The sequence below is a fragment of the Podarcis vaucheri genome (assembly GCF_965113315.1).
Source record: "Podarcis vaucheri genome assembly, chromosome: 4".
NCBI classification, from domain to species: domain Eukaryota; kingdom Metazoa; phylum Chordata; class Lepidosauria; order Squamata; family Lacertidae; genus Podarcis; species Podarcis vaucheri.
The window spans coordinates 68,380,856-68,402,549 of NC_138762.1; the positions used below are offsets into that span (position 1 = coordinate 68,380,856).

Below are 21,694 nucleotides of genomic sequence, written 5' to 3' on the forward strand. Positions count from 1 at the left end.
GCAGGACCCATTTTTTTTACAGGTTGCTTTCTCTTCTTCTTTTCTCTCAGCCAGTAAACAGACAATGGCAGTGCTTGTTTCTTCGCATGCAGCTCTGGCCCAAATCCAGACCCACGCTGGCAGGATCAATGGAGTGCTAGCATTGTACCATTCTGTTACACACACCACTCGACTTGTCATCCTTTTGGGGGGCAGCGACTCGGATGTAACCTCATTTCAGGTTGGCAGCTGGTGGGACGGGCTGGGCAGAAAAACTCACTTAGAGCCACCACATCGTAAACCCAGACATAGGCCAAAGACAAGAAGCTGTTAATAAATAAACCCAAACAAAACCGCCACATAATTAACTGAATGCTGCCAGTTGAAGATGGCTTGTTTGGCTTCTTTCTGGGTGCACATGTTGGCACAGCCGCCTCAGCCATTTGCTAATTAGGGATGCCAGAGAACACCAAATTACGAGGGTGCTGGCCATTTCCTGACCTTCACCTCCCATCCTCTCCAAGCGCACCTCTGGAAGAGGTATATAGTGCCTGTTCTCACACTAACTGCACTGAATAACAAAGCAAATCCATCTGCCTCCCTCACTATGGCTACTGCAACCAACACATCGACGGCACATCCATCTCCTTACATTCATCTGCACGCCGCTGTGCATGACACCCCAAGCCTCTGACGCTTTTGAATAGCTACCGATTCTCTTCTGCAAGGTGTTTTTTTGTATTCCCTCAGTCTAACAGCTAGAGTTTCTTTCTCTCCACTCCTTCCCCATCAACGAGGCCTGTGATAACTTTCAGAAGAATGTCCACTGATAAGCCAGCCACGGCCTCCCTTTCCCCCCTCCCCCTGCAGAAAGAAAGAACACTCATATGTTTGTGTGGGGTTATTAAGTCCAGAGACCTTCCCTTCAGCTACAAGGCCCAGCCTCCTAGCTCATGGCAAGCTCTGTAGGGCACTTGCTTCCTTTGTTCGTCTGCCTACCCCACCCTTGTAGCTGCTGCGATGCTGGGGATCCTAGTGTCCCCACCCCCCTGCTTTTCCCTGTGGGTGCTTCTGCACAACGAAGAACTCCAGTGCTCTCTCTGTGCAGCTGCTTTCCCAAGCAACAGCGTACTTAAAACTGACCTAATTTCTGCTAGTTTTACCGCTGCCTGGAGGGTTCCAAGTAGCACCAGTGAAAACAAGCAATGAGAGCAGTGATCAGTTTTCACTCAATCCAGCGCTATATACACACACACATATATATCTAAACTTTCACTTCACATTTGATGGCTTTCTAAAAAACCAGCAGGGCAAGATAAATTAATCTCTGCTTTTTGAATGCAGGTTGGGGTGGTTTTTTTGGCATTCTGAAGGAATGGCTTATGATTCTCATATTATTCCAAACCTTGATAACTTATTTTGTGTTTTCTTTTCTATTCAGCACAAGACTTCTAGATGCCCATAGTTCCCATCAAGCATGATTACCTAGGCATGGGAGCAACATGCAATCATCCATCCCCAACTGGTTGGATGATTGAGCCACTCAACCCTTCCTGCAATACCCACATGCATACTGCAGGTGCCTGCAACCTCCTGCAATGGGGCTCGAACCTACAGACCTTGAGATGATGATGAAGATGAAGAAGAAGAAGAGGAGGAGGAGGAGCAGTTTGGATTTGATATCCCACTTTTCACTCCCCTTCAGGAGTCTCAAAGCGGCTAACCTTCTCCTTTCCCTTCCTCCCCCACAACAAAGACTCTGTGAGGTGAGTGGGGCTGAGAGACTTCAGAGAAGTGTGACTGGCCCAAGGTCACCCAGCAGCTGCAGGTGGAGGAGCAGAGACGCGAACCCGGTTCCCCAAATTATGAGTCTACCGCTCTTAACCACTACACTACACTGGCTCTCATGCTCTGTCGACTGAGCTATCCTGAGTTCCTGTATTCAATCGTACAGTGGAATACATAAAGACTTCCATAGAATCTGGAGCTCCTGACTGTTTAGTCTTCATGAGGATAAATGTATATGCAAAGGCCCCCTGCCTACAGATGCCATCCGAAGGAGGACAGTGAGAAGTGGGTGAAGTCAGTAACAGAGCTACACAGCACATCCCCACTCCTCTTCATAGTGACAAGGCTGCTAATCACATCTGAAGAGGCCACCTAAGTAGTATAACTGTATATTTGTCTCCTCTTCATGTCCCTCCATACAGCCCAAACAGAGATCTCTGCCTTTTGTGATAAAAAACTTTGGCTGAACTTTGGACAGAATATAAAGCAAATTGAATTTTGCAGTGTGTGCAACATGGTATTTGAATGTGCCTTTGCATTTGCCAATCTAATCAATTCCACTCACCAAAGTGTTTGTATTAACCTGCCAGTACCAAGCTAAAAGTAAACGAGAGCCAGAATTTGTGCAGGCACACAATGGATCTTATAGTCTCAATAGCTGCCACAGATGAGGGAATATTGGGAGGTGACAAATTTATCAATCTGAGCCTTGTCAACCATTTTTTTTTGCCAGAACCAATCAACATCAAAAAATAGAATCCGTACAAGGGCATATGCACATTTTAAATGATCAAATGCATGAATATATTAAAAATCCTATCCACGTCCTTATGAATACTTGGCAGCTAATCATACTATACCTGCTATTGCCCAGCCCAAAGAGTTACAACTTTCTCTTCTTACCGAAATGTGAATCATTTAAAGGGTGGCAGGATTCTGGTCAGGGGGTACTCCAGCCCTCTCCTGCATTAACCCTTCAGTGTCCTGCAGTGCAGCCATTTACAGAACTGGGATGACACATACATTTTCCCTCCTGCTCTCTTGCAATGGGTGTCATCTGTTCCAGTGAAAAAAATACTAAAAAGTTTGCCAACCAGAATAGACACATGTCGATGACAGCAGGTAGTTCAGTTTCCTCTTGCCAGTCCCATTCTTTGTTCCCTAGGACGCAGCTCCCTTAGACCTGCAGATCCATCAAATAAAAGGCATCCACAATAAATAGTGAAGGCCTATTTTTCTTTTTTCTTTTTAAGCGGGTGCTGTCCTCCATAAAAGTTTGAGGGGGGAATTGAAATATCTGAAATTTGATCCACCATTGTTAAATTTGAACCAGATACACTGATAAAAAATAGAACCACATTAAAATGTTTTACAGACCTTCCAAAGGGCAGGTATCCATTGTAGCATGAATTAAAAGGTTTCCATCATCCACCCTCCCCAGTATAAAGTGTTTAAATGAAGTGTTTCCCACAAATCTTTTGAGTTTTAAAAAAACCAAGCAAATCTGTTCCAAACTCAAAACCCAATTAAAATTGATTCTACAGCTAGAATAAATTATGCAGTTCTTCAGGTCCATCATATCTCGGCTTACTTATAACTGATTTTGCTTCTTCTAGTCATGGCAACCAAAGCCCTATTTCTTGATCCATCATAATCTCTGCTACTGAGAGGAGGTAATGGCCCAAGAGACAGGGAGATAGAGATGCAGAACTATGGTTCCACAGCCAGTTTGATGGTGCTGCAAATTCCAGACCCCAGACAGTGTTAAGAGCTGCTGGTTCAGAGTTCAGTGGCTAAAGTGTAAGAATATGACCAGAAATCCTGCAGTTGAGGCAGAAAGAAAAAGTTGCTGCAGCACTAGCCTGCAGTAACTGCCAAGGTTTTATAGTTTAGTCTAGAACAGGGTTTCTCAAACTTGGGTCTCTACCTGTTGTTGGACTGCAACCTCCATCATCTCTAGCTAGCAGGACCAGTGGTCAGGGATGATGGGAATTGTAGTTCCAAAACAGCTGGAAACCCAAGTTTGGGAAACTCTGGTCTTGAGTCTAAATGCTGAGGCCTGATCCTCAGAGGAGACCAAGGCCATTTAATCTTCTTCCAATCTTCTTCCGCCGTCTCTTTCCCCTGGTCTCGGATTCTGCCAGTCATTTCAATTTTTTTTTAGTCTAAAGGCAGAGATACCTCCTGAGCTCCAGGTGAGAGCTCTGGTGCTGGTGAGTCTATTCAAGAAGAGTCAAGCAATGGATTCATATTCTTTGAGTTACTGTCACTTGAGGACTCAACCGCCTAACTCATGGAAATCCTACTGAGATCCCTCTCTTTGGAAATATTGCTAGCCATTTCTTAAATGTTTTATATAATATTATCACAGTAGTGAGACCTTGAAACATTATTTTTTAAAAAAACCTTTGATTATTATGACAATGAATTCTGCAGATAATGTCAGCCACCAAAGCCAATAATCACTTTTGTGCCATTTAAAAAATTTTCAGCAGCAAGATAATAGCTAAAACAATAAAAAGATAGCTAAAATAAACAGGAACAAACCAAGTCATATTTAAACCCACCAGCTCACTAATCAGTGTGTTTCATTTGGTAGATTTGATTCACAAAAATCTTCAACTCAGAGACCACAAAGTGGAAAGGTTTGGCAGAAACTAAGGAAAAAAAAGGATAAAATATTATGTATGTTTCCAATCAAAAGGTACAGTAAGAACCAGAAATATAAGGTGGGGAGGGAAAACATTTATAGTGCTGGGGGACCTCTGCATTATCAGATGGGGAATTCATGTGTAATACACCCATCCCTGGGCACTAGGTATTTATTAACAATGGATGAAAAATGTTCTGCCTCCAGCTGAATTCACATGAACAAAAGCAAACAAAGGGTGAGATGCTTTAACGCACCAGTACACTTGAGCCAGGGATTCTGGCAGCAAAGCTCAGGACACTTTTACCCCCTGTGCCACTGGGACAATTCTCAGGCTGAGAGAACGACTGCCCTGACGTCTGCGGTGCTGCAGACCCATCCATGTAATGCCCACAGAAGGCAGCTCATCAGCTTAACTAGATCAGGTGAGTTGAGGAGCCAATAGGGTCTGGCTGAGGGTTTGTTTTTTTTTTACTGCAGCTCTGTGCTTGGTTCTTTAGTCTGATCGATTTGTCTGTCCTGAGCCCCATGGAGACATCTTGGCAGGGCTGGTCCAAGCAGGAGGAGGAATAGGAAGAAAGGGGAGGGGCCTTGTGGCCTAGTGATCTAGATGCTGAGGAAGGGGCAAGCAGGTTGTCAGGGGAGAGGTCTACCTCTCTGACAGTGGATCCCCTGGCTGCCATGGTAGAGCAGCAACCTGACTTGCCTCAGCCACCGCCACTTGTCAATGAAGTTTTTCCTGCTCCTGGGAAAGGCCCTGAGTGTAGAATGGACAGTAAGCTGGTTGTGTAGGCCCACCCACATCACCCAAGAAGCAGCCACAGCTAGCAGACCCAGCAGACTGCCTACCTGTAGGAGTGCCCACTTGCTTGCCTGATCCCAAGGCTTAGGGAAATGACTGCATGAATGGATGTGCCTACCCCACTCTCCCAAAGGTCAACCTGGGGGGCATGCCAGGTGTTGGACCATGTCTTAGCCTAGCCATGTACCTTAGAGCTCTGCTATGACTAACCTGATATATATTTGGACACTGTAGTGAAATCTGGAATAAAGCCTTGTATGATTACCAAGTCTGACTAATGAGTCCACAAGTGGTAGCCAAGATGCTGCCCTTGGGAGAAGCTCCTAAATAAATCACTTCATCTCCCTGCTCCAGAACATGACCACCAGGGCCATCTCTGACCATATCATCTGCCTCTCATCTTGCTGGGCTGTAACAGGCACTTCTTGAGGGTTGCCTTATTATGCTTTATGTAAAAGTAGGCATTCCCCACTTTCTCCCAGGTAAGAATATCATATTGGGCAAAGTTACTTGGACTTCCTTGAGAGGATGCAACTATTCTTTCTGCCTGAAGCAGATGTGGAGAGGGCCCTACACCAGTCAGGCTCACATGAGGAAATGTCTCAGCTACAGGAATATTTGTTATAAGAGTGTCTAGGCTTCCTTAATGGGAAAAGCAGGTACTGCTGGTGTGAACACAACCAGTGTGACGGGGTCCTAAAACATTAACTTCTGTGTAGCACACATACACATGCATGCACATATACAAGCCCTGTTATGAATATGTCTATTTCATTTTCTGTTCTTTGGCACCAGTACAGCAACAATTATCCAGACAAACCTTCTCATATGTCTGAATAATTTTGTTCTGAAATACAACGCTTATAGGGCCTTATCGCTGGCAGCTAGAAAGGTGATGACTTGCTAGAATCCACATTAGTATTTAGTCTCTTCCAGCTGCTGCAAGCATGCTGAAGCTGGTGAGTGATGTGTCCTTAAGTCTTCCAAGAGAGAAGACAGTCTCATGAGAGAGAAGCGCATCTCATGGATTAACCTAAGTGGAATTGCTCACTCTAGATACTTCAGACAATACCGTATTGGAATTTTTTTATTAGCATTATTAAACAAGCTCTTTCCAGTCTACATTATGGCAGAAGCTTAAACTGGAATATTCTGAACAGTGCAAAAATAAAGAATTTAGCAGATCCATATTCATATAGATGGTTTTGCTCCCAACAATTGCACTTCAGATACTTCCCAACAGAATGCTTCTAGTATTTATTTCAAATAAATAAATCCACGTGAGATGAAGATGAATTTAAATATTTTTGGAATGACAGATTATATATTATTATATTAGATCAACTGAACCATTTAATCTAAAAGAGGGAAGGCTGAGTAGATGTCGCCAGATAAGATTAGACTACTGACTTCACACAGTGCTGATTGTCAAAGCTATATACCGGTATTTGATCAGACAAATTGATTTGTAATATATCATCCTTCTTAAAAATGAAAAGCCACAACCAACGAAAGGGAGGGAGGGAGGTATGAATGTTGAGGGTGGGGTGGGGGGAGCCACAGTAGCAGTTATGAAATTAAGACTGCTTGAGTCAGAATACTTTACCAGCCAACCAGTAACAATGCCGTATTTGGCCTCTTTCAGAATGCCTCACCAATTTTCAGTGTTTGCTTTTGCATCTTAACTTTCTCTAGTAGTGCAGTTCTGGTACTTGGAACAAACTTCAGAAACTGTTTTAAAGAGCAAAGTCCAGATGTTATAGATACAGTACATGATGTTTCTGCTTATGCAAAGCACTTGTGCATGACGCAAGCTGCCATTCGAACTGTGTGTCAGAATAAGATGGGAGGGGAAGGAGAGAAAGTATGGCAACACTGGATATGGCTCTCATGTCATATTTTCCACTTCCCCAAAAATCTGTAACAAAATTTTGGGAGCCAATGAGAAGGCAGTACAATACAATTGTGTTTGTTTAGTCCCACCTCTGCCCACAGTATTCATTCTGAGGCAATGAACCTCTTCTAATTAATATGAATACCTGGTTCTTCAGGACTGGTGACAAGGGATAGGCAATAGGCAGTTGCATGGGATGGGACTCCAACTTCTTGTTGAAGAAGAGTCTCATCCTACCTACCTACCTACACACCCACACACACACCTACACACCATTTCTATTCATAGCTGCCTGGGTCAGCAAGGCACAGCTCAATCGCTGTGTGCATGTTTAGAATACAACCCTGGGCAAACTGATTCATGAGAGATCCTCCTTTGCCTGCTCCCACCCAAAGGCAGCCCCTGGAATAATCCAACAGCACTGATAATAATGGCAATTCCAACTGTAAATGTTAAGTAGCCAATAATTTGTTACATAAGTCAATGATTCAGTAGTTCCCAGAGGGAGAACAATGATGAGATAACAAAGACACAGAATTCCTCATCCGCCTTCAGTCCCTTGCGGTCCATGTTGAACTATTTCCTCTTTACTATTGTTTGCAAGAGAGATTAATAGGGGTTCAGCCTCCCCCTGATTTTACATGGGGATGTTGCCTTTCTTTGGTCTCCAGTGCACCTGTCATGCATATGAGCAAATCACAGGTTGGAGTGGGATTGCTGTCCCTGCCTAAGCCAATGGAGGTTTTCCTATTCAATGCAATGAAAGTTGAATCATATCCTCAAAGAAAAGGAACTGAGCAAACACCACCGTAATCTGAGCTAAACTGGCTCAGAGCCCAAGGTCAAATACACTGTCAAAACTGAGAAACAGCTAATCCTAACATGAACAGGAAGCATCCCGATAAGATTTGTGATAAGGAACTCTTTTATGGCTCTAAGAACTTTCCTGCACCTCCCAAGCCTCTTCCACAGGTTGAAAAGAAATATCACAATGCAGGGCTATTGTAAGGCAGCATTTGAAGGCAAACCTCTACTTAGAAACGATACCAGGCTGCTGTCTAGACCCTCAGCTGTGATGCTCGCCCCACTTGTGAGGTCAATGTGGTCTCTCTGGGAAACCTAAAAAGATATACAACCATTCTGGTGATAAGAAACTAGTTTGTAAGGTGCAGATTCTGTACATACCAGTTGTTGAAACCATCCTATCAAACACAAATACAGTGGTATGCTTCAGGTTACATACGCTTCAGGTTACAGACTCCGCTAACCCAGAAATATTACCTCAGGTTAAGAACTTTGCTTCAGGATGAGAACAGAAATTGTGCAGCAGCGGCGCGGCGGCAGCTGGAGGCCCCATTAGCTAAAGTGGTGCTTCAGGTTAAGAACAGTTTCAGGTTAAGAACAGACCTCCAGAACGAATTAAGTTCTCAACCCGAGGTACCACTGTACTATATGGGCAGTCAAAGATTTTTGTCCTTGCTTTTTATTTATCTATCTCCAGCTTTGCTTCCCTTGAGCCCAAAGAACTATAGGTAACATCCCCAAGTAGCTTCCCATCCAAGCATTGACCAGACCCAGACCTGCCTGGATAGCTCAACTGGGTAAGCATGGTGCTGATAATGCCAAGGTTGCAGGTTCAGTCCCTGTATGGGACAGCTGCTTTCACAAAGTTGGAAGGGACCCTGAGGATTATCTCATCCTAGAAAATCCTCAGGGTTCTTTCCAACTCTGAAATTCTATGGTTCTATGGTTCTTTGAAGCTTTTTCTACATGCCTGCATGAGTTGGCAACATGAGCAAATGGTGCTACTGCCTTTCCTCATGAGGGAATAGTGCAGGCTTGTTATAGCTATATCTTTGCAGAGAGTGATGAGAAGCAGAGCCCACATGCATAAACAGCACAGGGATTTGCATAGTGTACGGTTCCCAAGTCAATAACAGCACAATGTGCTGGGGATGTGGCTGGCTGAGAAATGTTTCATCTGTGTGCAATCCCTGCTAATTGCATAACCACAATACTTTATTATGTAGCTGTAATAGCAATAAATGGGATAGGATGTGGCTTCATAATACGCTACTGGAACAAACTGTTTAAAATAGTGTCAGGTTCATCTTGTAAATGATTTCCTGCATGCTATTTGGATAAGTTTTCTAAGTTTGCTATGTCATGAAGTTAAAACCTAATAAGTAATATATTAATGATCATTTGGGGTGGTGGTGGGGAGACAGGTTTACATGTTTTTGGTGGAGTAAGTAATAAAAACGGTTTCAATTTCTGCATTAATGCCGCTGAACTTTGTCCCTCACTTCAGCCAAGAAACAATTTATTTTTTCCTATAAAATCTTCAGCAGCCCAAATCCAGCTATGATTCCAAGAGGATCATCTAACCAAGGAAAAGGTATGGCTTCCATTAAATCCCTGCTTGATTTAGTGACAATTCTTCTTGGAAACAAGAGGGGACTTTCCTACGATCCAGTGAGTCATGGGTGAAATGAAGAGAACGGGGATTGCAAGATTCTGGAATCCTTCTCAAAACCACAGAGTAGTTTTTCCAGGAAATGTTTACAGACTGGAAAAGAGGAAGTTTTTATTTTTATTGCCTTTCTCCTTTATTAAATGGCACGCTTAATAAGGGCTCCAGAGATTCATTGCTCAGGTTCGGCAATCAAACTCAATATTCATCCTCCATTCTCTACTTTCTTTCCTTTCCTTCTTTTTTCATTTGATCAACATTTGATTACCATTTCTCATACCCAGGGGAAAACAAAACCCCTGCAAAGCAAAGATTGCTCCATTGGGAGCAGTGCAGGGGATGGAATATTACTTCTTATAAGAACCAACCAATGAATGGCATAGCTGGCACGAGGAGCCCTCTCAGACTGAACATTTAGGAGCCAGGTATCTCTCTGGGTCCACCACAGACTCTCACTCCTGGCATCACAGAATGGTGTATATGAGGCTTCTGTGGATTGCTAATCCAAGTATAAAGATGTGTCTTATAACATAGGCCCTTTGACCCTTGCCCGGTCAACAGAGCAGCACTCTCCAGCTTGGTTGCTATGTTGAACCTTCCCACCTTGGACTCCTGCTTCTCTGCACAGGAGTTCCAGTTCTCCTTGGATTTATTCTTTCTTCTTGTTCTGTCTCTCCCTTTGTTCTAACTCACTTTGTCCTGTCGCCTCCGTCCGACCCTGTTTCAGCAAAACTCTTGTTTGTCTTCTTGACTGTCACCAGTGTTTTGGCTTCCAATTCTGACTGTGCTCTCTCCAAGCTATCCTGTATTACCTCTACCCAATCTTTGTCCCTGAAACTGATGCAAAGTAGCTCCATCCAACATAAAAGGACAATAGTACTATTGCTCCTACCACATTCTACAGTAGAGAGGAAGGGTGGGGAGAATCTCAGCCCAGATTACCAAACGGTTTTCTCCTTCTTGGAGAGACTATATATTGAGAGGCATCTGCTTAATGAAGAGTGGGTACTTTGCCACCTGCCAGAGCCATTAAAATTATCTCCAGTATCCAAACTGGTAATGCACTCCTGATCAAATGCCAATCTTACAACTAGAATCACGGGGGGCAGGGATTGGAGAGGAACAGAATCCTTGGCCATGCATACCAATTGTCAGGGGTTCAGGAGCAGAGACGCAGAGAAGGGAGGAAGCAGAGAGCGAGGGGGAGGAATCCGAAGGGAAAATGAGTGATGATGACGACCCGAGATCTCCAAGCCTAAGCAGTGAGTCAGAGGACTCCCAAAAGGGAGCCCCAGTGAGCAGAGCAAGGGGGGGATCCGGGGGGACACCCCAGGAGGAAGGGAACAGAGGAGATTCAGAGAGTAGCAGCTGGAAGTCGGGACCCACGCTCATAACTGAGAGCGGCAGCAGCTGGAAGTCGGGACCCACGCTCAAGACTGAGAGCAGCAGGGAGGAAGGTAGCCAGGCATCGGGTTCCGGAGGCTGTCAGCAGGAGGGAGGGCACGAGTCAGGGGTGGTCACGCCCTCCTCAGAGAGCGAGGCAACGGTTAAGAGGAAAGTAGAGAGTTGGGCGCGCGCGCCAAGTTCAAATGCAGCGGAAGCTGGAGCAGTAAGCAGCCCGGAGAGTGAGCCAGGTCCCAAAGCCCGCCGCAAGGAGGCAGAAGGATCAGGGGGGTCAGCGTCAGAGGAGAGTAGAAGGGAGGAGGCCCAGGGGGGCAGAAGGACCCAGAGACGTAGGGAGAGGCGAAGGAGGTGGAGCAAGGCTAGGGTATTAAGCTGGTGTGCAAGAGGCGGGGACTCAGACGGGTCTTCGCCGACCTAGGGCCGAAGGTGTAGAGCTGCACGCTGCAGTTCGGAAATGAAACCTGTAACTTAATAAAGACTCTTATAAAGTGAACGCTGGCGGACTTGGTCCTATGTGAGCTGGGACTGGGTGGCAGCTCTGACAGTAAGACCCGTCTCTCAAAAGCTTCGGACACCTGATATCTCGCAGCGGAGAGAGAGGCAGCTGGAGGAGGGGATCGGTGTTTGGGAGCAAGCTCACGACGGTTAGCAGAGATGACGGAAGCAGAGACAGTTGCAGCGCTGCAACAGGCAGTTACCCAATTGAACGCGGAGGTACTGGCATCCAAGAAGAGGGAGGAGGATGCGGCAGCCGCCTACAGAGATCTCCACGCCAGGTTTGAAGCATGGGTTAAACACGGGCAGCCAGGACCCAGACCGGAGGGGGTTGGGTTGGCACGGAGAGCAGGAGGGCTTGTGGCTCACTTCGATGGGAATTTACAACAGTACCCCAATTTTCGAGCAGACGTAATGTGCGCACTGCAACTGCTGGCAAAAGACTTTCGAGATGAGGAAGAGAAAGTGGGGTTCATACTATCCCATTTGCATGGGGATGCTAAAGCGTGGCTACGCAATTTGTGGAGGGATAAAGATCCGGCGCTTCAGAATGCAGATGCCTTTATCAAAGCGATGGATGCGTGTTTTTTGTCTACTATTGATGTGGATCTTGCCCGACGGGAGATTCATGGACTAAAACAAGGGAGGGCAAGCGTCCGGCAGTACCACGCCCGCTTTTTTGCGCTGGTCAGTGCCTTAGAGTGGGACCGGGATTCGCCCCCTGTCAGAGACCTGTTCTGGGAGGGTCTAAGCTCTGCGGTCAAGGATGAGATTGCAAGGGGGGAGAGGCCCCGAAGCACGCAGGAGGTGGTCCAAAGGGCGCTGACTGTGGGGGTGAGGCTGGAAGAACGTCCATGGTGCAGAGATGAAGGACGTGGAGGGCGCGAAGCAGCGAGAAGTTTCTCTTTCATTCCAAGAGAAGCAGCGCGTGCGCAATCCACACCTCCGCCTGGAGGGGGAGGGGAACCGATGGAGGTTGGAGGTGCAAGGGCTCAGTCAGCAGCCAGAGCCCAAGCACCGACAGCAGTGAAAGCGAAGCCTCCTAGAGGGAACAGGAAGTGTTACATCTGCGAGGATCCAGGCCATTTGGCGAAAGAGTGTCCCCGGAGGCTCCACAAGCACACTGCAGCCTCAGCAATGGTGACTGCAGCAACGCAGCAAGGAGAACCACAGCAGGGAAACGACGATGTCTGGCTGGAGACAGAGGCACTGGGGCCCAGCCAGACGCATCAGTGAAGCAGTCCCCAGCGATCTTGCAACCCACGGACCCCCTCCCACCCAAACCAGTAGTGCAGCTCACAGCATCTCTCCAGCTACCCGATGGCGTCACTATCGAAGTGCCGCTTTCTGTGGATTCTGGAAGCAACGCAGACTTTATAGCGCAGGATTTTGTGGAGCAGCACGCTATACAGCTACTGCCTGCCACTCTGCCCCTGCAAGTCGTCACAGTGGATGGCAGAGAGTTGCTAGGGGGGCAGGTGGTGAAGCAAACGCCACCGATGGTGATGCGCCTTGGCAACCACAGGGAAGTCATCAGTTTTAATGTCACCCAACTGTCGGACACGCCCATTGTGTTGGGCATGAGTTGGCTGGACAGGCACAGTCCGACACTGGCTTGGTACCAGAGACAGCTGATCTTCGGCTCCTCTTATTGCGCAGAACACTGCATCCTGCCCAGACAGGAGGGAGAGGAGGAGGAATCACAACTGCAGTTGGGAACGTTGCAAGCAGTCCCCCACAAATACGCAGACTTTCTGGAGGTCTTCTGCGAGAAAGAGGCTGACAAGCTACCACCGCACAGGCAATATGACTGCAAGATTGACCTCCTACCAGGGGCGACGCTGCCGAAAGGGAAGCTGTATTCCATGTCTGAGGACGAATTACAGGAACTCAAACAGTTCATAGATCACAATTTGCAGCGCGGTTTCATCCGGGAGTCCAGGGCAGTAGGGGGCAGTCCTGTTTTCTTCGTGAAGAAGAAAGACACGCCCCAAAAAAGACTGGTGGTGGATTTTCGCCTCTTAAACAAGATGACCAAGCCTTCTGATTTCCCCATGCCCAGGATTGACGACCTACTAGCGACGGTGCGCAAGGGACGCGTGTTCACCAAGTTGGACCTGCGAGGTGCGTACAATCTCATCCGCATGAGGGAGGGCGATGAGTGGAAGACAGCCATGTTCACGCCTCTGGGCACCTACGAATACAGAGTGATGCCGTTTGGATTGCAAAACGGTTCTCACTGTTTCCAAGCTTTCATGCATCATGTGTTGGCGGGACTCCTTTACAAGAAGTGCGTCTGCTTTCTGGATGACATCCTGATATTCTCCGAATCGCAGCAAGCCCATGACCAAGATGTTCGGGAGGTGCTGAAGAGGCTGCAGCAGCATAGACTGTACGCCAAACTGGAGAAGTGCCAGTTCGACACGACGGAGGTGGATTTCTTGGGTTACAAGTTGTCGGACAAGGGGCTAGCCATGGACAGCGCCAAGGTTCGTGCGGTGTTGGATTGGAAGAGCCCGCGCAACCGGAAGGAGGTCCAGCGGTTTGTCGGCTTCGCCAACTTCTATCGCAAGTTTATCAAGGGGTTCGCGATGCAGACGGCGGCCATTACGGACACGCTAAGCTCCAAGAAAAAGAAATTCATCTGGACGGAGCAGGCGGAGCAGTCCTTTCAAGCACTCAAGCGTCTCTTCGCGTCGGAAGAGCAACTGCTGCATATCGACCCCAGCAGACCGATGCGGGTAGAGACAGACGCGTCCGATAGAGCAGTGGGAGCTGTCCTGCTGCAAAGGGACCCACAGGGGGTCTGGAGGCCGGGAGCGTTCTACTCCAGAAAGCTCAGCAAGTCGGAGCAGAACTACACCATCTGGGACAGGGAGTTGCTGGCCATTCATGCAGCTTTCAAGGCGTGGAGGCACTTCCTGATCGGCGCCAAGCACACGGTGCAGGTCTGCACGGATCACAAGAATCTGGAGCACTGGCGCACGGCTCAGTTCCTGAACCAGAGGCAGATACGTTGGGCAGAGTTCTTTGCTGACTTCAATTTCCGAATAGAGTACGTCCCAGGCGACACCAACGTCATGGCGGATGCACTGTCCCGCAAACCGCAATACCTCGAAGAGGCGACGCCAGCGGCAGCCATGCACATCTTCGCGCCAACAGCGTGGGCGTGCGCTTCAGCCACAGTAGACCTGGATGCGGTGCGGCGGGCGTTGCAGGACGACTCCTTCGCGCAGGCGAAGATGGCAGAGGTGCACAAGGGCACGGCGAAGGGCGACGAGTTCCAGATACGAGACGGCTTGCTCTTACGTAAAGGGGCCATCTACGTGCCGGGAGACGAACTTCGCGCCAGGGTACTGCAGCAGCTGCACGACGCACCCACGGCCGGGCACTTTGGCACGGAAAAAACGGTGGAATTAGTCGCAAGGGACTTTTGGTGGCCCAGACTGAGAGGGGAAGTCGCGGACTACGTTGCGAGGTGCGACACCTGCCAGAGGGCCAAACCGGTGCACAAACCACCGGCGGGACTGCTGGAACCGCTGCAAACGCCGTTTGAACCGTGGGAGAGGGTGGCCCTGGACTTTGTTACGGATCTACCCAGCTCGAGAGGCAAGACAGCTGTACTAGTGGTGGTGGACTTGTTCACCAAGATGGCACATTTCATTCCGTGTGCGAAGGTGGCCACGGCGGAACAAACCGCCAAACTGTTCATAGATCACGTGTTCAAAGTGCATGGTCTGCCGCGGTCTATCCTGTCCGACCGCGGGCGCCAGTTCGTCTCGAATTTCTGGCAGAAGCTGATGAGTTTTCTAAATGTCAAGGTCGATCTGGCATCAGCAAGACACCCGCAGACCAACGGGCAAGCAGAGAGGGTCAATGCCATCATGCAGCAGTACCTGAGATGCTATGCCAATCAACAACCTGCGACCTGGGTGGATTACCTGCCGCTCGCCGAGTTCGCTTACAACAACACGAAGCACGTGTCCACAGGGGTGACGCCGTTCTTCGCCAACAATGGGAGGAATCCCAGAACCTTCCCGGGACGGGAGAGAGTGGGGGACGGAGAACCACAGACGGCGGACGCGTTCGCGTCAGAGTTGCAGGCGGTACACGGTCAACTCAGACGGCAGCTGGAGCTAGCTAAGCACGCCTACAAGGTGCAAGCTGACAAGCACAGGCGGGTTGGCGAAGAGATCCAAGTGGGAGACTGGGTCTGGTTGGCAGCCCACGCAGTGCCGACCAGGTCACTAGCCAAGAAGAAGTTGGGGCACAAGCAAATTGGTCCGTACCAAGTCGAAGCACAGATCAACCCGGTAGCCTTCCGACTGGCGCTGCCGGAGGGTTCCAGAATGCATCCGGTGTTCCACAGGTCGGTGCTCACTCCCTACAAGGCACCTCACAGATTCCAGGAGCCAGGGACGGCACCGAGTCCGTTCCGGGAGCGGACGGAGACGCGAGGGGTGACGCAGCAAGACCCCATCAACGAGGTCACGGAGATTTTGGACTCCAGATGGGGAGAAGAGGGAGTCGAATACCTCCTAGCCAGAGAGGGCACCCGGGCCAGCGCCAATAGCTGGGTGCCAGACTACGCTTTGGAGGAACCCCTGCTCAAGGACGAGTTTCATGCCCTTTTCCCACACAGACCCATGCCAGCGAGCTTCTTCGACGACTGGCTGTTCACGCCCACACTTTCTTCCAGCACGTTCCATGGATTCGACTCGGACGGGGAACCCGCACTGAGCACCCGTTCCCCAGAAGGATCGCCGGCGGGTTCGGCGTCAGACACCTCGTATTGGTGGGACGATCGACCGGAGGAGCAATGGCGCCGGAAGTGGCTGGAGATGCCAGGTCGAGCGACCGACGCAGAGACTGACATGGATGTGTTCGGGGAGGACCTTGGGTTCGAGCACGGCGGTACAGAGATGGAAGCGGAACAGGTCAACGTCGGCGACCGCGAGGAGGAAGACTCGGAGGCCTTCAGTTGGCGGCCAACCACGGGGAGCGAACTGTATCCGGCATTCCCTCCCGTGATGATGGAGCACCCAGCACCCACACCTGAAAGCGGGGAGGGGGGAAGGGGGGGCTTCGAGGGGGGGATGGATGTCAGGGGTTCAGGAGCAGAGACGCAGAGAAGGGAGGAAGCAGAGAGCGAGGGGGAGGAATCCGAAGGGAAAATGAGTGATGATGACGACCCGAGATCTCCAAGCCTAAGCAGTGAGTCAGAGGACTCCCAAAAGGGAGCCCCAGTGAGCAGAGCAAGGGGGGGATCCGGGGGGACACCCCAGGAGGAAGGGAACAGAGGAGATTCAGAGAGTAGCAGCTGGAAGTCGGGACCCACGCTCATAACTGAGAGCGGCAGCAGCTGGAAGTCGGGACCCACGCTCAAGACTGAGAGCAGCAGGGAGGAAGGTAGCCAGGCATCGGGTTCCGGAGGCTGTCAGCAGGAGGGAGGGCACGAGTCAGGGGTGGTCACGCCCTCCTCAGAGAGCGAGGCAACGGTTAAGAGGAAAGTAGAGAGTTGGGCGCGCGCGCCAAGTTCAAATGCAGCGGAAGCTGGAGCAGTAAGCAGCCCGGAGAGTGAGCCAGGTCCCAAAGCCCGCCGCAAGGAGGCAGAAGGATCAGGGGGGTCAGCGTCAGAGGAGAGTAGAAGGGAGGAGGCCCAGGGGGGCAGAAGGACCCAGAGACGTAGGGAGAGGCGAAGGAGGTGGAGCAAGGCTAGGGTATTAAGCTGGTGTGCAAGAGGCGGGGACTCAGACGGGTCTTCGCCGACCTAGGGCCGAAGGTGTAGAGCTGCACGCTGCAGTTCGGAAATGAAACCTGTAACTTAATAAAGACTCTTATAAAGTGAACGCTGGCGGACTTGGTCCTATGTGAGCTGGGACTGGGTGGCAGCTCTGACACCAATCATCATCTTATTCCTTTAAATTAAATACAGCAATGCTGTTGTCAACACAAGTCGGACAGATAATTACTATCACTATTATTTTTTATTGGTTTTCATACCTACCCTTCACCATGAGGTCCCAGGATGGGCTAAAACAAAATAAAAACACAGTAGTAAAATCAGTTAAAACAACGGACAGAAGAATAGGGTGGGCTACATCCAACACCACCTCACTGCTCACTGTCCAAGATCTCCCTCAAAGGTCTGGAGGACCCTCTGGAGCTGACATGGTGTGGGCTGTGAAGAGGAAAGGAAGGGGAAGTCCTGTTGTATGAAGAAGACACCACTTGCTTAGCATAGCCATGTCTCATATTTCAGGTGTCAAAAGCTAGGGTAGCTTATAGCAAAAAGATTTGTGCTTTTGGTACAAAAACTAGTTCGCAGGCTCACTTTGCAATACAGTAATTCAATATACATAAGTTTTCCAGGAAGGAGTTCCAGAATACTGGGGTAGGGGGTGGGAATTACATAATATGACTCCTGTTCATCCTCAGTTTCCCAGCAGAGTATTGACACTTTCCTATATAGTCATTCCTGACCCACATTTCTTACATCTCTGCTGCCATCTAGCTCTCCTGTCCCATTCTCATCACACATTTGGCAGCCACCGCCGTGCCTCCTCCACCCAAGACCACAGGGCTTTGATTCTGTATACAGCTGTCCCATCCTGACACTAAATAAAAATATGCAGTAGGAAGTGGAGGGGGGATGGATAAAGAAACATGCTGCGCCGTTCCCGACATGTAATTTGGACCAAGGCACTTGCATAATGCGTCCAAAAACAGGCACCCAAGCAGGCGAAAGAAACACCACAAGGCAGCATACAGAGCCAAGATCAAAGAACTACGTACAGAGGCTCTTGAAAGCTTTTCTCTAATTAAAATGCTAAAAAGGAAAAAAAAGAGTCCACTCCAGATGAAGGAGGCGAAGAAGGATGGAGGGAAAGAGAGAGAGAGACTGAACTAGGCTTTCTAGAGAAGGAAGATAGAACAAGATAATGCTGGATTCTTTTCATCAATTAAGTCATTATCTTTCTCTGTCTTGCACCCCCGTCCTCACCACCATTAAAGAAAGCATAGAAACGTTTAGAGGATTTTTTTTAAAAAAAGCTAAAGCCTTTCAAATCTAAAATAGTACAGTATTCCTCAGCACTCCTCAATGACAAAGTGTTAGGTTTTTGGGTTTTTTAAGGGTCCTTGAAGTTCAGTGGTTGAGAGTCATTTTGAAACGTTAACCTGTTTGACAAGATATTTGTCAAAAGTCATGCCAGAGTGTGCGAACTAATAAGACCCATATGTAACCGCTTAATGGTAAACACACTCTTAATCCTGTGTAGCTAAATGGTATAACAAAGGAATTAGCTGGTGACATCCACTTAGGAAATATGATCCAATCTATATTATGATTTTCTTTCTAACTGCTGAACTGATTTTGACACATATAAAAATGTGGCTTCAATCACAGGAAACTACACCACCATTAAGTGTGTGGGGAGTGTAAAAAGTAATGAGATTTTCAATAAGCCTACATCTGTAGGGATCTAAACAACAAGAATGTCACAGTTGGGCTTTGTCAGAGGAAGGTGGTTGATCAGGTTCATTCAGAGTCTTTCTATTAATCACCAGTGAGATCAAGAGATTACTCTTTTTGGACCAGTATTAAAATATGCCAAGTCAGTAAGGAAAAACAGTGAAACTTTCCTGACCAGCTTCCTATCATCTCCCAGAGCTTGGGTTCACTTACAGTAAATTCTCCATCCAAAGTTACATCTAATAGAACAAGGATAAAAATTGCTCCCTTCTGGCAAACATTGAGAACTTGCTGTTGTGTTTATAAAACAGGAGGATTCAATTCCCTCCCCCCTTCTTGCGTCAAGGAAATAAAAGCAACTTGAAATCTGAGCTCCAGCTTTACATATTACATGCAATCCGGCAAAACAAACAAAGCAGAACGAAGGTGGCAACCCTAAATACTCAAAGGCTAAGTCCTCCTGAACTCGCTGGTTCTTATTTCTGAGTAAACATGCATAAGGCTGAGTTTTAAGCCCTATTAAAATCAACAAAACCCAAGTACATTAGTTAAAACCTTAAAACCTGCTGATTTTGCACAGAAGTCCATGCATGCATGTTTGAGCTCAGATTACTTAATTAGCCAGTAGCCAATGACTTGAACGAACTGTATGTACAAACATGGTCCACTGATTGTGGGTGACAATATGAAAGCACTCTCTTGTTCTTTCTGGCAATTAATGTCTATTTCACACAGTCAACTCATCACTTTATTCTCCAGCTCTTCACAGATGAACATGGCCCATGTAGAAGTGGATCTTGGCCATGACTTAACTTGGTGCTCACCAAATTTCCTCTGTTTAGTTTTACCAGTTTGCTCACAGTGTATGCAGTTTGTTGGTATCAGCTGAACATGTGCCAATATTAGAGACTTCCAACCAGCATTACACATAAAGCTTCCTTAACCACTGGTCCATCTAGCTTAGCATAGTCCACACCAGGCATGGGGAACCTGGATCCTCCTGTCATCCTTAACTATTGACCATGCTGGCTGGGATATACGGGAGTTGCAGCCACACATTCCCCATCCCTAGCCCATGACATTCATACTGCTAGAGCACTGGTCCTCCAAACTTCATGTTAGCATTTTAAGAACGATGCTTTTTTGTGTGACCATAAATGTACGACTTTTCAAGATATGAAGGCATGCTTCGTGGCTGCAAATAAATGTATGATTTCTAGTGGATATTTCACATACTCTTCAGTGAAGCATACGACTTGCCTCCTTGACACTGGCTTGGTAAGTTGCTTTGGTCTCCACTAGACTGCACACTCCTTGTCTGCCCAGCATAAACTGCAGTTCCCTTTCCTCCACATGTTGGTCAGGGGACTTTAAGTCACATAATCTACTATTTTGATGCAGGATGAAGACAGCAAGGCTACTCCTTCCCTAAGATTATTCGAATATTTACTCAGAATTGCTTTCCTTGCAATATAAAGGAAATAAAGTTATTTTAAAGAAACACACAAAGAAGGTGTCTCTGATCAGAGCATAGCATGTATTATATCTCTCTTTGACAGTCAATTCCGAGGCCTGAAAGAAAAAAGGAAGGCAGACACTGATCTCTGCAGACAAGAATGACATTTTAAAATGAAAAAGCAGAGCTGTTGGCAGAGAATAAAATCTGCTGCAGGATTTTATAATTAACATGTACCAAAACACTCGTAAGAAGTGTGCTGTTACATTTCTTCAACATGCTGGGACTTGTTTTAATGCCTTATGGCATTGGGAGATCACAGGGAACATTGACAGAGGTTAAAGCCAAGGTGAAGTGGGTCTCAGACGCCCCTGCATGCAGTTTGGGAGAAATTCAGAGTAAGATCCCTGTCCCCCATGCTGTTGCCTTCTGGCTGACAAACCCAAGTCAGCGAGGGGTTGCTTATGAGCAATGCAAGGAGGTACAGTGAGAGTTGTGTATGAACAGCACTCATTTAGTTTATCCATTTTACTTAACATTTTTCACCTCTCACCTTTCCATCCCAAAGGATCTGCTAGGCAACTTAACATCAATGCAAAAGCATAATATATACAAGCCCAAGAAAGCAATGTAATCACATAAAGCAACAGACCTCCGTAAGAGCATGAAGACAACTAGTTGCCCTCTGTCCCGAATGGCCTTTCAAGCAGCAGGGTATTAACTAAATAGCCATCTGAACTGCATTAGGAGAGGATTCCCTCCCAAGAAAGGCCTCCTGGCTCCATAAACCAAGCCCCACCACTGAGAAGGCCCTGACTTTTGTAGGCACTGTTGGTACATCAAAAGGCTAGGAATAAGAAACCGGGCCTCCAAAGTTCAACATCAGTTCATATGGAATTGGGGAGGTTTACCGTGCAGTTTCTCTCCAGCAAAGAACGCTATAATGTAGCAGGAGTTTGCTCTCAAGCTTATCTATTTTATTCATATCCCACCTTTTCCCCCATATAGGATCTTAGGCGGCTCACAACATGAATTAGAACAAATACAGCTTAAAACACACAATCAACATGATTTTTTAAAACAACAACAAGACACAAATAAATACATAATCCTAGCAAAAACCATTCATGAACACAGGAGGAGGGGGTGGAGCCCATCAGCCACCCTAAGAAGACCTTGCAACAACAACCCATTAGTGGTCAAAGGCCTGTCCTCAGTAAATGTTCCTGTGAAGCTGGTGGCGCCAAGAAAAAGACCTTCAATGGAAGTTCTCAAAGCC

At 47.7% G+C, this 21,694-nt stretch overlaps 1 protein-coding gene and 1 long non-coding RNA gene across 3 annotated transcripts in view; one reads left to right on the top strand and one right to left on the bottom strand.

The window, feature by feature from the left end:
- Positions 1 to 21,694, bottom strand: part of NHS (NHS actin remodeling regulator) — a 247,781-nt gene that overhangs the window by 174,058 nt on the left and 52,029 nt on the right. The window lies entirely within an intron of this gene.
- LOC309531448 lies at positions 4,608 to 9,745 on the top strand. The gene is made up of 3 exons (XR_014219318.1): positions 4,608 to 4,842; positions 5,574 to 5,701; positions 9,462 to 9,745. It is a non-coding gene; the product is annotated as an uncharacterized lncRNA (long non-coding RNA).